The sequence below is a fragment of the Pteropus alecto genome, unplaced genomic scaffold (assembly GCF_000325575.1).
Source record: "Pteropus alecto unplaced genomic scaffold, ASM32557v1 scaffold21, whole genome shotgun sequence".
In the NCBI taxonomy this organism is placed as follows: domain Eukaryota; kingdom Metazoa; phylum Chordata; class Mammalia; order Chiroptera; family Pteropodidae; genus Pteropus; species Pteropus alecto.
The window spans coordinates 26126427-26140060 of NW_006436282.1; the positions used below are offsets into that span (position 1 = coordinate 26126427).

Sequence of the window (13634 nt, forward strand, 5' to 3'; positions counted from 1 at the left end):
TCCCTGCATGTTCGTTCGGGCTGCAGAACTAGGTGGCCGGCAGTGTGGTGCAGAGACAGCATCTCGGAAGGGAAGCAGCTCCACGCCAGGCGGAGGGAGGGGAGAAGCTCAGAATCAAGGTCAGTGGAATTCAAAGGCCTGGGAAATACCGAGACGGCGGGCGGAGGTTTCAACGAGCATTTTCGTTTTTCCTTCCACAGCAAGACGGCACAGCCCGGAGGCTGAGCTGGGGACCGGAGTCGGGCAGAAATGGTGCCAAGTGCTGGCACTGCCATTTGCTGGCCCTGAGTACTTGGGAAGGTTTTCCAGGGTTCCGGAAAACGGGAAGCAGCACAGTTTTCAAGATCAAGCAAGCCCTCCCCGAGACAAGGGTACGGCGTCACTCCCCCCGGATTTGATCTGAGAGCCGGCCAAGTCAACGGCCTGTCCCGTCCCCTCCAAACCACACAGATGGTTGGTGTGTGGTCTTCTTTCATGCTGACATCATCCTGAGAGTGAAGAGGCCCTGGTGACAGCCATTGGTGGGTTTCTCAGCCCTGATAGGACAGCAGGGGAGTGGAGTGTCCCAGCCTTACACACCCAGGGGACATCTGGAGGCCAGAAACACAGACGCCAAGACACACCATGTGCGCCTGTGCCAGCACGAGCTCCCACTGCCGTCTGTACCTTTGGCTAAACAACTCAAGAAGTGACACTAAGTCTGCGAGTGTTACCTGTCTCGCCTAAATAAAGCAGCCCCCTGGGGCAGGTGTTTACTTTCTTAAAACTGAAAGGCCTGATTTTCCTCATCTCTGAAAGCGGACTCACGGTCTCTGAGCCTTGTAGAGATGAACTGAGATGGCCCACGGGAGCTGTTTGCCTCGTCCTGAGAAGCTCCCAGGAGGCGGCTGCTGGTAGGGGCGTCTGCCCTTCCTGCTGCTTCGTTATTGATGTAAAACCCCTGCACACCCCGATAGGCCAACTAAATATTGTATATTCGCAGCAGGCTAAGTGTGGTAAACATTTAGAGAGGAGGAGCGAGCCTAACAGAAAAGCAAAGAGTTAATAAAGATTCCTGACTAGCTTGAATCCAGGACCATCTCGGGAGTGTGTGTCATTCCCACTGAAAAGTTCGTAAGTTTGCGGGAGTTCATGGAGAATTCGCCCCTCTGCCTCCTGTTTAAAATGAGCCAGTGCAGGAAGCCTGCCAAGATGGCTCCCTCAGGCCAGTGCTTACATAACCACAGGATTCTCAAATTGGTTCCTGTCCCTTCCCGTTGGAAAGGTTTTGACAGTCTTCCTACACATACAAAATGCCATCCCCAGAATTAGAATCCCACGCCACAAAGCCAGCTCCCGGTGAATAAACATGACATCGCAGACACGCAACCGGCCTGGATGTCTTGCCGGCACCTCCTCGAGGTCACGTCACGCCAGATTCGGAGCTGTGAGACACGTTGCCATATGGTGACCACTTGGAAAAAAAGGAAAAGAGAAAGAATCTCAAGAACGAGGATAAACACAGAAGCCGTGCCGGCTCCACGTGGGGCTGTTTAACGGCTGTCGCCAGCAAGCAGGAGACGGCACCTCCGGTCTCTGAACCGGCCACCTCCTCGCCCTCTTGCTAACACCCCAGAAGAGCCAGCACTGTTCTCGGGGGTCCTCTGCGATGATCCCGCCAGAGGCAAAGCTGCGAGGCCAGGCAAGGACGGCAAAGCCTCACCGGAAGAGGGGCTGGAGGTTTACAACGACCCATCCTGGTCCCAGGACCCCATCCTCGCTCGCTCGCTCGCTATGCTCCTGGTTCTGTCCAGCCCAAGTCCAAGGCACTCTAAAGGGCTGTCCTGGATGGAGCCAGCCAACTGAGCGGTGCTTTCGTTGTGGACAACGGAGCCGTCCCGCTATTGGAAGATCTTGCAGGCGCACAGGCCTGTGACCGGCTGGCTCCACGCCGACCGCCTTGGGGATGGGCCCGCATGCTAGTCTGCGTTGCAGACAGGCGGGGGATACAGAACCATCGCTTCATGAGGGAGGTTCTCCGAGGGGCACAGACTGCCTGCCCTGCTACGCTCGCCTAGGCACTCCAGAATTCTGTAGCATTCGTGGACTCTGGGACGTGTTGCCCCTCAGAATTAGCTCTACTTCTGAAGCTATGTATTTCTACTCTCTGGCCCAGCAGATTCTGGTCAAACGGAGAACGCTCTCAGTGGCTGGGGGTGCGGTGGGGAACAAGGCCCCAGATTCAGCGAAACCGCCAGGTCCAAATGGCAATGCCAGTACCTAGAATTCGTTAAAATTTTCTCAGTGCCAGGCGGTTATCTGAGAACTGACATCTATTAACTCATTAGTTTCCACGACGAGCTTAGGTAGGAACTATCACTATGCCCGTCTTACTAAAGCAGATACTGGGGCAGAGAAAGGTGAGGTGAAGAGTCAAGGTCACAGGGCTGATGAGCAGTGGAGCTGGGATGAAAACCAGGCCGTCTGGCCCCAGAGACTGCTCGCCATAGCCGTGCTGTGTTAGTCTCGGAAACAACGGGCTTGTTTAAATGTCACAAAGCCCGCGTCCCCTCGGCGTCACCCTTTTACCTTCCAGATGGTGCCCTTGGGCTCCAAAGTTTCAGGGACAGATGCAAAGGACGCCAAGGCAGTGTACACAATACCTTGCGAGGTTAATAACTAATACCGTTCAATCAGCTGCCTCCCTCTGCCACAGCTGTGTTCGAGAAAGGACATAGCTCTTGTGGGTTTCAAGCTGAAAACGGAACGTGGAAGGTTCCAAACGGGACACGGTTCTTCTGAACCTCTTTCTAAAATTACCTCACTGAGCAGCCCATGTCCTCAAGCACGTCAGAGCTGCTCTTTCTATATAAAACGTCTTTGTTAGGAGCGCCCCCTAGTGATCGGAAAACGACCTCGTCTCTAACAGGCGGTGGACGTCACTGTCCCTCCTGGGGCTGAACAGTAGGAGCTGAACAGGACAGGAGTGCAGAGAACAGGGAGCCGAGCGACCTGTCTTTTAAATAGTTGTCCCTGAGACGTTCTGCCTGGAGGTGAAATTACTTACTGTAAAAAAACAACAACAAAAAAACCACACAAGCGGAGAATAAAGCTCAAATATTGTCACAGCGATGAGTCATCGGACATTTGTTTTTAAAAGCTTTCCTTTAACATAGGTCCTTTAAAAATACCCAAATCTGTCAAAAGTACAAAGATTCGCGTGTCCCTCGGGGGGAGTGAAGGCGGCGGTGCTTCATGCCGGCTCCAGGAGGCACGGCCGCCGGTGAACGCCGGGTCTTTGTGGGCTTGGCCTGAGGGGAGGTCAGCCGCTGGGTCCCTCCCCGGGCCGGGTCAGGGAGCCGAGAACAGCATGTCACCCGTGGAAGGTCACCGACCCAGGCAGGAGTAAGGACGTGGAGCACGGGGTTGGAGTGACAAGTGGGGGTCAGCGCCCCTGCAGCGGCCTGGTGCTGGCTTGACCGTCCTTCCCCATCCCGGTAGGAGCAAAGTGTCCCAGGAGGACCTTCTGGATGTCTCCTGTGTCACCAGGAAGTGACACGATGCCAGCCTGAGAGGGAAGCGCCTGGCGTGGCCTCGGGACGCAGTGGGACGAGCAGACCGTGCAGGACCTGTGTCCCCGTACGTTCTCTGCCCAGGTCACCTGTGGGCAGGAAAAGCCACCCGCTGGTCCTCCGGGCCCTGCTGGAGGCCACTTCAGGGCGGATCGTCCCCTTTCTGCCCGTGCAGAGACAGCTTCGCTAAGGCATGGTCTCAGCCCCAGAACCGAACGGGGAGGAGCAGCATGCTCCGGGCCACTGGCAGAAACGCCCAAGACAGGTGCCGCAGAGCCTGAGGGCTGCAGGCCAGGGTCGTGCGAAGAGCTGGTGCTCGCTTGCCCGTCGAGGAGGCGAGCAGCAGGCTGCCCGCGTCGCTGCGAGACGAGGGGCGGCCTCCCGGACCGCTCTCTCCCTTGGCTGCTGTCCCTGGCTATGTGTCGGAGCGAGGAAGGGAAAGGCAGAGCCTGAAGGAAAACCGTGCTGCTCAGGTGACCTAGCATCAGGACGCAGTCTCGACACCACCACTGACCGTGTAACTTAAAAAAAAAAAAAGTTGAGAAACGAGTCTCAAAGATCCTACGTACCTGAGAAACACATGTCAAGAGTCGGCTCAGACTCCCCCAGACAGCTTGGTCCGCGGCCCCACTACGCGGGTTCACTGTGACCCTGCCTCATGCTGTTGCTGTCACATGATCTAGCGATTACTCGTGTTTTTAACACCCCGCAGACACGCTGTTGTTCCTACGGTCGACATGCATTTAGGTTTCCCATTTCCAGAGCATCCGGCCCTGCGCTTTCGTGGAAGAAAGTGACAGACATACAGACCGTGCCCCATGTAAAAGGCTTTCATGACAGCGTCAGGGAGAACAATTGGGAGCGAGAGCCGCAGACGTGGGTGCTGGACGGACGCTCATCACAGCCGGCGAATCCCACTGAGCAGGGCGGCTCCCGGCCCCTGCAGGGCCTGGGTGGGGGCTGAAGAGACCCTCGAGGAGGTCCTAAGACTCATCTTGTCCCTAAACTTCACGCTGCAGGCTGACAATCACAACTGCAAGGTGACCAGGTGTCCCTGTGTCCGGTCCAGCGGTCGCTGGTCTGGTCAGGAGCCAACGGCTGTGCTTTTGCGCCACCTGGTGGCTGATTCTGATCTGGCTTCTGTGACCATGACTGGCATCCGGCCGACAGCTACACCCCGTGGAACAAGACTAGAAATGATGAGGACCAGGGCTTCGCTGCGCTTCAGATGAGGGGGACAGAGGTGTCTGACCAGAATGGACGAGAGCGCGGCGCCAACGAGCCAGAAAAGGCAAGATCTGAGGAACGGGCAGCCTGAGTTCATCCAACTGAACCACGCAGGGGGCTCAGTCACCAGTAATCACTTTACTGTCCCCCAGCGGAAGGGGTCAGCTGGGGCTGGGTGGACTGGCCAGGAGTGGCCGGAGCTTCCTGCCAGAGTATCCCAGCTCGCATTGGGACCTCCCAAATTGTGTAGCTAGAACTTCGAGAATTTCAGTGAATGACAGTTAAAAAAAATACGTTAGCTGTCCTCCTATTGTTTATGGGTCCCATCTTTAACTGTCTGAAGCAAAGTGCTTGCTGAGCAATGCTACCCCAATTATTTAATCTTCCCTACGGGAAAAAGTGATGTGCTTGGGTTTCCACAGACGCCTCGTTGCAAAGGGGGACGAGCGCCATGAACATGAGGTCAACGTCAAAATCTACTCGCTGCATAGATTTCTACATTCTTGCTGATGCTGCGCTTGTGCTTCAAGGCCCTGAGTCACATGCTCGGAGACTAAACCTCATGAGGAAGTCCCATTAGGAAGGACACAGAAATACAAACCGAGTCCACCGCAGGCTGAGTTCTCACCTATGTAGAATGATTTTAGACTGACAACTGAGCACAGAATGAAAATTCTCTGATTTCAGAGACGTGGCATTTTGAGACAGCGGCCATTTCAAGGCAGATTCTGGCTTTCAAATAAACGAATCAGATCACACAACCTCCTACAAACCCCCCGCGACTGTCCTGAGCAGTGACAAATGACTCGTCTCCCGTGTCTCATGTGCCTGTGAGCAAGTAAGGGCGGCTTTCCCTTCCCTGCTTATGACACATGGGACATGCGGCTAGGAGGCCGCTGAGCCTAAACAGCCTGGGGTTCTCCTCTCCCTGGCTCGCCCGAGAGCTCCCCAGAGATTAAAGGAAACTCGAGTCTCCTTCCTGCCTGTAGTTACATTCTTTGAAGTCACCGCAAACCCTGAATTAACACGCCCTGAACCATTGCTTCCTGGGAGAAATACTGGGTTAGGTTCCTTTCAGCCTCTGGTTACAAGATTTTCATCAACCAGCCGATTCACAGACTGGGTGTACATGTGTTTCTATTTAATAACCCTTATTTAATACACACGGTCGATTCATTAACATCGAACTCACGGCGGCGGCACAATAACTCACATCTGGATGAAGTTCATCTAACACACATTTTTTTCCACAAGGCACATCACAGCCTGAGGCACTCGCAAACACTTGCCGGCCTCAGCACTACGCCATTTTAAACAGCAAAATCACCAACACGAAGAACAACATGCAAAAACCGTAGCCCCGGCCAGACTGTGAAAAGGACACTTGGTTACGGTCTGAGAGCCGGAAGAGGAAGCCAGAGCAGTGTCTTGTCGACCTCTCGTGCAACGCAAACTTCTTGCCGCTCCGTGCATGTCTGCAAGTGACTACGAAAGCACCATGAAAACTGATTTTAGGGGTTACGAATACCTTTTAGTGAACAGGTACATTTCCAAATACAAAATCTGTGAGTAATGAGGATTGACTATATTTTAAACTCCTTTGCATTGAAAATTCTCTGCTTCTCTCTCCCCACAAACACTGCCTCTGACAAATTATTTGCAGTTTCCCAAGCACACGTTGTTCCATCTTTAACTTTCACTCTGAAACGTGTTTTCTCACAGTCCTCCTGGGGTAACTTACAGCTCTCCCTCCCCCATCACTCTCTGTCACAGTGTCCTGGGGAACTGGGTGATGTCCCAATAGTAATATTAACAGTACTTGCCACATCATCATAATAGCATCAAAATTCATCATCTGCTTGCCATGCGCCAGGCACTGTTCTATAGGATGTACAAGTATCTACTAATTTAATCCACACAGCAAACCTATTGATGCAGATCACTATCACGCCCCACTTTAAAGACGAGGAACCCGAGACTTCAAAACGTCAAGTAACTAGCCCAAGTCACTAAGCCTGTGAGTATCACAGGTCAGGAATCAAAGCTGGGCAACCTGAATCCAGGGACCACACTTAATCCCGATGTCACAGCCTCACAGTGACAGTTGAATTCTAGAAGCATGTCTCTCAGTGGTATAGAAACGAGGACAGGGATGGCCATGGAGTTTGAGATATGCATATATAGGCACGCCTATAACTCTGCATCTCACTTCATTCTCTGCCATCTGTATTTGAGAAAAAAGATATTAAAATGACACTGAGCACTGCATATGTAATCATGTATAATTACATTTGCGTTTAAGTATGCGTCATTATCTCCTCTCACCCAAGAAAGGAGAAAAAGCCTCTAAAAATCTGACCGTGAATCTGTATTAATAATTTTCTTTTGCATTTCCTGATGCTTTGATACCTTGGGTCCTTGCTGACTTTAGGAGAAACTGTCCTTCCAAGGGTTAGCTAATTCCTTAGAGAAAGGAAGTGTGGCTTTCATATGCAAACTAACCAATCCAGACCTCACATCAACTCCTTTAATCAGGCTTCTGCACTCTGGGCCTCTAACCCCCACACACCCCCAACCCCCCACCCCGCACCCCAGGGGCGGGCACCTGGCAGCCCTAGTAAGCACCTGTGCCCTGGAGGCCAAGGACATGCTCCCAGCTAGCCAGTCCTAGGCCAGTCTGCACTGCCTTTCCATGCAAATTACAGCAGAGGCTCTATACCCCTTTCCCCTCCCCACCCCACCTCTCCACCCCTCACCCTTGCCTCCTGACCACCCTCGCTGCTTCCCCACACCCTGTGTGACCTGACATGCTCCTTCCTTTCCTGAACTCCGAGTAACAAACGATCTTTTCAGTGGCAACATGCTGGAGTCGTCATACTTGAATATAATAAAACCTATATTTTAAAAGAGATTCTTAATTCTGAAATAACATGTCTCCCACAACTTCTTTTCTACCTTCACATTTTACGCGTGTTTTCTCTTTAAGACAATCTGAAAATGTTAAGGGAAATGTTTATGAAAACGTTTCATATCAAAGCACGTTACTTTGTTTAGAAACAGATCCTGTTAAAAATGAGTTTTATTTTGGCCCCCGGCAACCCAAATGGCGGGGTGGAGGGGGAGGGGAGCGGGAGGCAACAGCTAAGGAGGCGGGAAGCCTTGTCCAAGTTTAACATCTACGTTTGTTCGAGAGGGATCAGAAAATGAACTGGAGCCATGCCTCATTTTATTTCTCTTCATAGGTATGGGTTTTGTTTTGTTTTGTTTTGTTTTGTTTTTAAAGAAACTGAAGATTTGTGGCAACCCTGCATTGAACAAGTCTACCAATGCCATTTTTCTAACAGAATCTACTCATTTCCTGTGTCTGTGTCACATTTTGGTAATTCTGGCACTATTTCAAACTTTTTTTATGATGATTATTTATGTTGTGACCTGCGATCAGCGACCTTTGATGTTGCTATTGTAATTGTTTTGGGGTGCCACAAACTGCACCCACATATAAAGAAAAGTTAATCGATAAATGCATGTGTTGTGACTATGGCCATTCCACTGCCTCTCTCTCTCTTCGGGCCTCCCTACTCCTGGGGACACAAGGACAATGATTTAGGATAATTAGTAACCCTACAATGGCGTCTAAGTGTTCAAGGGGAAGAGGAAGAATTGTACATCTCTCACTTTAAATCAAAAGCTGGAAATGGTTCAACTCAGTGAGGAAGGCTGCCGAAAGCCGAGACAGGCTGAAAGCTAAGCCTCTTGCGGCAACTGTTAGCCAAGTGGTGAATGTAAGGAAAAAGTTCTGGAAGGAAATGAAAAGGAAAACTCCAGTGAACATGCAAACGATAAGAAAATGAAACAGCTTACTGCTGATGCGGAGGAAGTTTTAGTGGTCTGGGTAGAAGCTCAAGCCAACTACAACATTCCCTTAAGCCGCGGCTTAATCCAGAGCTAGGCCCGAACTCCGTGCAGTTCTCTGAAGCCCGGAGAGCTGAGGAAGCTGCAGAAGAGACGTCGGGAGCCAGCAGAGGCTGGTTCATGAGGTTTAAGGAAAGAAGCCGCCTCCATAACACAAAAGTACAAGGTGGGGCGGCAGGTGCTGATGTAGAAGCTGCAGCACAGTTATCCAGAAGACCTAGCTCAGATTACCAATGAAGGCGGCTGCTCTAAACACCTGATTTTTAATATAGACGAAACAGCCTTCTGTTGGAAAAAGATGCCACCTAGGACCTTCGTCGCTAGAGAGGAGAAATCAACACCTGGCTTCAGAGCTTCAGAGGACAGGTCAACGCTCTTGTTAGAGGCTAACGCAGCTGGTGACTCTGATTTGAAGTCCATGCATATTTACCATTTTAAAAATTCTAGGGCCCTTAAAAATCTACTCTGCCTGAGCTCTATAAATGGAAAATAAAGCCCGGATGACAGGACCTCTGTTTACAACATGGTTTACTGAATATTTTAAGCCCACTGTTGAGACCTACTGCTCAGAAAAAAACACATTCGTTTCAAAATATTACTGCTCTTTGACAAAGCCCCTGGTCACCCAGGAGCTCTGATGGAGATGCGCATGAGATCCATGTTGTTTATATGCTGCTAACACAGCATCCATTCTGTAGCGCAGAGTAATTAGACTTTCAAGTCTTATTGTTTAAGAAGTACATTTCGTAAGGCTTATAGCTGCCATAGATAGCGACCCCTCTGACAGACCTGGGCAAAGTCAATAGGAACCCTTCTGCAAAGGAGTCACCATTCTAGAGCCGTTAGGAACATTCGTGATTCATGGGGAGGGGTCAAAAAATCAACATTAATAAGCGTCTGGGGAAGTTGATTCCAGTCCTCAGGGATGACTCTGAGGGCTCAAGACTTCAGTGGAGGAAGTAACTGCAGATGTGGTGGAAACAGCACGAGAACTAGAATCGGAGGCGGAGCCTGAGGATGTGGCTGATTGTCGCAGTCTCCCGACGAAACTCGAACGGACGAGGAGTAGCTTTTATGGCTGAGCAAGGAAACTCGTTTCTTGAGATGGCAGCTACTCCCGGTGAAGATTTTTGAAATGACAACAAAGGATTCAGAATATTACATAAACTTCCTTGATGAAGCAGCAGTAAGGTTTGAAAGGACTGACTCTAATTTTGAGAGAAGTTCTGTTGTGGGTAAAATGGTATCAAACAGCATTGCATGCTACAGAGAAATCGTTCATGAAGGGGAAAGTCAATAGATGCAGCAAATTTTATTACTGCCCTATTTTAAGAAATTTCCACAGCCATCCCAGCCTTCAGCAACCACTCCTTGATCAGGCAGCAGCCATCGGCATCGAGGCCAAACCCTCCACCAGCAAAAAGATTATGACTTGCTGAAGGCTCAGATGGTGGTTAGCAATTTTTAGCAAAAAAGTGTTTTTAATTAAGATATGTGCATATTTTAAAGATATAATGCTATTGTATTATATACAGACTACCGTATAGTGTAAACATAACTTTTACATGCCCTCAGAGAGAAAAAATTCATGTGCCTCCCTTTATTACCACGTTTGCCGTAGTTTGGTGATCTGAAATGAACCCACAGCATCTCTGCGGTAGGCCTGTACGGACTCCCCTTTTTTACTGTTTGTCCAATAGACTGGACAAGGGTAAAATTCGGGAATAGAGAAGCGATCCATGCAACGTCAAGACAGATAAATTCTGAAAGGTCTCTGGTCGGAGAGACAACTCTCCACAGAGCGTAAAAGCCCTTTGGCGCAGGTCCTGTTTATTACAAACAACAGGGTAGAGTTTGCATATCAGCATTTCCTGTTTTCAAAATAAAGTCATTCTGAAAACGAGAATCTGCCTTCTATCATACACTCTTCCTTAGAGTTCCAATACGAGCAGTATTAATATCCCAGACAGCCCTAACCCCCTCCTCCCAACAGGTGACCTACAAAGCCACATGCTCGTTGAAACTAGAGAATCATTAACTAAGAGATCCTAGGAGATCAAGCAGCTTTGTTTTAAAAGCAGGTGCTTTTCCGTGTGACGACTAACCACACAAGCCACTTGAGATTTTAGAATTATTCCATCAGAGGAAGCTGCTCTGTCGGGCTGCCGAGCGGGGAGAAGGGGTGCGGAGCGCATCTGCCTTTTCCGAGGTGTTGTGTCTTACTATGCTTTAACAAACCGTTCTTGCCTCCTTGGAGCCAGGAGAGCTTTGGAGAGCGTCAAAAGCCGCCTATGATTTCCACGATATGGGCCCTGCAAAGCACAAGGGAGGGAAGCACCCATAGCTGATGCATTCTCCATCCTTGGTGCCACACTCATCCCCAACCGGGGAGCTTGCGGGAGCTTCCGGCAACCTCAAAATAGAACACCTGCCCAGTTTCAGAAGCGAGGAAATTGATGCCCAAATAGGCGAAATAACTGGCCCACGGGCCCATGGCTTGTAAGTAGAAAACAAAACGAAACAAAACAAAATAGAATTAAAATCCAGGCCCGCTCAATTCCAAAAACTCGTCACCTAACACGTCCTGGGCACTGCCTGCTTGGGAGGAGACATGAAACGACAAACAGCAATCTTCACCTTGTAAATCAAACTTTTCTTCAAAGGGATTCAAAAGGTGTCCGAATCTCAAAGGGCTCCTGAAGGAGTTATCGGAAAAGAGTACAGCAAAGCGTCAACAGGCGAGACTACCCCTCTTCTGAAAGCACAGCGTTCTCAGCCAGGACGGCCTTCCCGCAGAGAGCTTTTGCGGTGGTCCCCTGTTGAGCCCGCCACCTTCCCGCGTTTCTGCGTGATGGCCACTAGGGGGCGCCATGCGCACGCGGGTCCCTTAACCGAGGCTTGTGCGTTTCTGGCTGCCTGGATGTTGGAAAGCCAGAATCTCTGCTTGTCAGAGCGGCTGGGTCACTTCTAGCGTTAGAAATCATGACTGACAACCTTTACGATGTCTCAGTTCCCTGGTAGAAGAGCGTGGCCTGGGAGAAGCTTTGGAGGAAGGACTAAACTTGCAACTAAAAAAGGAACCATGGAAAAATTAGGGAAGCCAACTGTCCCTTTTGGTTATTCTCTGTCCGAGGTCTTTGCTTTTTCTAAGATGACTTTTCAAGCCCTTGGTGAGGAGGCCACATATGTGGTAAAGGCCTTAAACCCTCATCGAATTAACTTCCAGTTGCTTTTTTTAAATGGCATCGTTTTTCATAAAGTACTCATGAAACAGAACACTCAGCAGACACTGGAAATAAGACACACTGTAACACTAAACTGTGGGAGGAACTAACCATCATGTTAAAACAGAGAGAGCGACGCGAGAAACATCACTCGGAGTTTGCCTCGCGGGCACGCTGGGGGTTTCGCACAGAACCGGAGCGTGACAATGAAAAGGGACATGCTGCATGCCTACCACCCCACTGCGAAGGCCCTTCTTAGAGGCCTGTAGTCACCTGAGTCCCACCAAGTGATCGCCCTTTCTCCATCCCACACCTATGGCCAGGCATGACGCGGTGCATTCTGGGATCGGCCTGCCGCCACCTGGGGCCGAGAGGCAACGCGGCGCGGGGGCGGGGGGCCTGTAGGTGGAAAGAACCGGAGTTCTGCCTTTTCTACAAAGTTGGAGGGCCCTGGAGATCCAAGTAGTAGCTGAAGGAGGAGGACGAAGTGGCAGGAACCCAGGCACGCCCCACACCAGGCTCTTCGCCAGGACAAATGGGATCAATTAGGAGCATTTTGGAATGCGTACGCCCTGGCCGTTTGATATGACTTAGCGTTAAGAGACTGGGGGCGGTTGCAAAGCCTCCCAGGTGATTTAGAGAAATCGCGTTCAATATATAAAAGTGAAACCTGAAGAACAAGGGGGGAGGTAGGATGTGAGCCCCACCCGCATTCCCGTGGCTAAATCTCCGGGGAACAAGCTCTGCCGCGCGCAGGTAGGTGACAGGGAGGCTGCCCGCCTATGCCCCTCGATCAATCATCCACGCACGCCAAGTACAGGGAGCTCACACCTGGCCCATCACTCACGAAACTGCTAAAATTTTAAAAAGTACATTCAACTAAAAGATCAAATGGAATGCCATAGTCAAAATATAGGATATTGTGGTATAAAAGTGATGTTATAATATCTCTGTAAAGCACGTTGCAAAGCTGAATGTATTTGACAAGTATTCTTATTTAAAAAGACACATTAAGAATACCACTATAAAAGCAACAACTCATCAGATTGTTAGATTTTCTTTTTTAGTTTAAGAAACATTATTGGAGAGGTTCAAAAACCATAATCGCTCTGATCCACTGCTAGTTAAAGTGGAAAATAGTCAATGTGTTCGTGAAAAGCAACTTGGTAATCTCCAAAGCCTTAAAAATATAGGCTGTTGCCATGACAGTTCCACGAATTGGTCCTGATATCACTATCATGGATGTGCATAAATGAGTGGCAAAGATGTTAATTATAGTCTAAATGATCATTTCAAAACTTTGAAACCTCAGCCAAAGGGCTTGGTTAAATAAACTACAGTGCATCCCAATAATAAAAACTCAGTAATGGAAAACAGTGCATGTTAACTGGTGTGGAAATGTTTTCAAAGACGCTTCTCGTGAAAGGCAGTTTCTCCCAAAACATGTAAAGCATGACAGCGATGTGCATAAATAATATTTGTGCGTGTTCAAGGAAATCATCTTTGCAATTATAAAATAATGATGTATAATCACTTAGCCCAAATCTCACTTTTGCTGTTTATGATGGAGGTTAAATGGTAACCCAACTTCATGCCTGCAGAATTTGAGCTTAATTAACCCAAGGTCACACAGAAACGTGGCGGTGATAAAGGCCAGAATAAAACAAATTACACTCAGGACAAGCCATGTTCTGATTTGCAAACTGAAAATAGGGAAATC

The 13634-nt window shown here is 49.6% G+C and overlaps 1 protein-coding gene across 1 annotated transcript in view; it reads right to left on the reverse strand.

Annotated features, from left to right (window-relative positions):
• ELMO1 (engulfment and cell motility 1) overlaps nucleotides 1-13634 on the reverse strand; it is a 404818-nt gene that overhangs the window by 279207 nt on the left and 111977 nt on the right.